Here is a 3,548-nt window from a genome sequence, read left to right as displayed (position 1 = left end):
GACAGAGGAGGGTTCTTGAGCGTTCAATATTTATTTAGATGAATAAAAAAGTCTTGCCTTTTTGTTAGAAAACATTCAATATTATAATACACTAAATTTGTAGAGTGTTGCAGAGTGAACACAACATCCGTCATGACATATGTGATAAAATTATGAGAGAAGGAAGGACAGACGACTATATGCTCTCCCTTGTTGGGGCACAAAATCTCTAACCTGTAATTTCTAAGTAGAAAGATGTATACATAATTTTGGAAAAAATGCTGGTCAGTTTAGGGGTTTAGCTACGACCTTACATAAAGCATTTGTGTAATCTTGACCCTTGATGTGAATCGTATGACCTTATATGAAGTATATTGTGTGACGTTGACCTTAACCCTAGACATGAACCTTGACCTTAATCCTCGACATGAATCTTACATATGATACACAGCAAAGAAGAAGATGGAGAAGAATTATGGAAGGTTATTACAGAATCCACTGATTCATAGTAAAATAATTGCTAAACTAGAAAAATGGCACGGCAGAGTCTGACGTGTATCCCCAAGCCGCATCGATGTTATATTAAAAGGCAATTTTGGGTGGGCAAGGCCTATGTTGGTGGGGCCCTGGGGTGTGTAATATGGACATGAATGGTCACGATAGACAGTGTTGTCATAAGAGATGTTCAGTATTAATTTGAAGTCAATTGGTGAATAAATGAAGAAGTTATGTTAAAACAGACAAAAAATGTGTGAACGAAAAAAAAATTGTGTACACAAAAAAATTGTGTACGAGAAAATTTCGGTACGAAAAAATTATGCAAAGTTATTATCATGTGCATTGCATGTTGTTAGTAAAATGAGTTTATTTTACCCATTTATTTACCCATAACTTTTGACCCAGGGGTCAGATCAAAATTCCTAATAGTGCACCATCGCACATATGCCCATAGCTACCATGTGTGCAAGTTTCAAGGTTCTAGTGCTAATAGTGTAGGAGGAGATAGTGGCCAGGACAGACGGACAGAAAGCAGAAATCAGTACAATATCCCCACACTTTTAAATATTTCTACAAATGTGAGACCTTTGATGTGTGACCTTGACTTTGGTCAAAAACACATAGGTCTTGCACTGCTTGATAATTGAGAACAATTAAATGAGGACATTTTGAGAATCAATTTTAGTATGGTAAGAATCCTAATTACCAAATAAGGCATATTTAATCAAAATGTGTGATTTTGAATTTTGTGTGTGACTTTAACCATGACCCTAGCAACCTGGATCTTATATTTGACACTCAGCTAGAAAATGGAGAACAATTATGGACAGTTATTACAGAATCCCTTGATGACTAGTAAAGGAATGACTAAATAATGAACAAGGGCTGTTTGTAAAACATGCATGCCCCCCATATGGGCTGTCCGTTGTAGTGGCAGCCTTTGTGTGAATACGATTTTTGTCACTGTGACCTTGACCTTTGACCTAGTGACCTGAAAATCAATAGGGGTCATCTGCGGGTCACGATCAATGTACCTATTAAGTGTCATGATCCAAGGCAAAAGCGTTCTTGAGTTATCATCCGAAAATCATTTTACTATTTCGGGTCACCATGGCCTTAACCTTTGACCTTGTGACCTCAAAATCAATAGGGGTAATCTGCAAGTCATGATCAATCTACCTATGCAGTTTCATGATCCTAGGCGTATGCGTTCTTGAGTTATCATCCAAAAACCATTTTACTATTTCGGGTCACCGTGACCTTGACCTTTGACTTAGTGACCTCAAAATCAATAGGGGTCATCTGCAAGTCATGATCAATCTACCCATGAAGTTTCATGATCCTAGGCGTATTCTTGAGTTATCATTCAAAAACCATTTTACTATTTCTGGTCACCGTGACCTTTGACCTAGTGACCTCAAAATCGATAGGGGTCATCTGCGAGTCATGATCAATGTACCTATGAAGTTTCATGATCCTAGGCCCAAGTGTTCTTGAGTTATCGTCTGACAACCACCTGGTGGACGGACCGACCGACAGACCGACATGAGCAAAGCAATATACCCCCTCTTCTTCGAAGGGGGGCATAATAATTCATCAAATTTGTGACCTTTGACCTCAATGTGTGACCTTGACCTTAGCCCCTAGGATTATGGGTGTTGAATGTGAAGCACCCCCAGATGATTGAAAACAACTAAGGCAAGTTTCATGGCTCTGGCTCATGTGTTTATCAAGATAAAGCTCTTAGCTTATATTAAAAAGCATTTTGCCATAACTCTGTTATTAACAGTTGGTGTACAATGCCATTTGGCGTGCATCATCCTCTTATCCTTATATATACTCCTACGAAGTTTCAATGAAATCCGCCACCAAAGCACTTTCAAGATATGGCTCCGGACACAAAAGTGCCGGAAGGACGGACGGACAACGCCAAAACAACGCCTATGGCTGGGGATAATAAGCGTTGTTGTCTTTTATGGAATAACTTCTATGCTTCAAATTTGTCATATTTTCTAAATATCCTGCAGAAAAGAAATGCTCTAAGAATTTATCATGTCAAACATCTCTGGGACATGGACCTTTAGACTGGTTACCTCAAAAGTTGTATCCTTTCATCACAACAAACTGGCATGACAATTTGAATTGTCATGGCTAAAAGTGTTTGGTCGAAAAACATTTCATATTTAAAAACAAAATGTGTTTGTGAAACATATTTCCCCTCCCATATATTTGACCTTTGACCTTGAAGGATGACCTTGACCTTTTAACACTCAAAATGTGAAGCGCCACAAGATACACATGCATGCCAAATATAAAATTGCTATCTTCAATATTGCAAAAGTTATGGCAAATGTTAAAGTTTGACGCAAACAAACCAACAGACCAACAAACAGACAGGGCAAAAACAATATGTCCCCCAGTATAGACTGGGTGACATAAAAAGAGTAAAACCTTGACCCTCAAAGCAATGGGTATCTGCCTTTCCTTCTCATTAAATAGTTCAATAGGCAGAAGCAATTTCTCTACATATTGCATGCGCAGGCAAGTTTAGAAAAAAAATCATGGAACTATTAGCATAGCCGCCCCCTTACTTGACTTTGACATGATATTAGGTTATCTTTTTTGGAATACACATTTTTTACTGTTTACCATAGGCTCACAAAAGTCCATAATAAAAGAATTTAAGAGTTTATGGTTTGTGTCAATTTGAACAATGTATCTTTAAACTAACCAAATGCATGCTTGATCTTTTAAATTGTTGACTGGTTTGACAATAGTATAAATACATGTTCCATGTGATTTTTTTTGTTAATGCTTTACTTAAACACTTTTGTCATCAACTTTGAAGGGAATTACACATTTTTTAAATGTAATTTGCCATCATATGGGTTTATAAAGTAAAGAAACGCTGAAGACATGCTGAATGTATTCAATAATCAATAAGGCATTGTGTATCACTCTGCATGCATTAAAATATGATATGATAACGTACATTACATACATGAACATGAAAAGGCAATTTATGAGCACTGAACTTTTAACAATGGTTTGTGGCTTGAACACTGTTGTCT

This window comes from Dreissena polymorpha, chromosome 1 (genome assembly GCF_020536995.1).
Source record: "Dreissena polymorpha isolate Duluth1 chromosome 1, UMN_Dpol_1.0, whole genome shotgun sequence".
NCBI lineage: Eukaryota > Metazoa > Mollusca > Bivalvia > Myida > Dreissenidae > Dreissena > Dreissena polymorpha.
The sequence above is the reverse complement of the archived record's forward strand: the minus strand, read 5'-3'. Positions refer to the sequence as shown.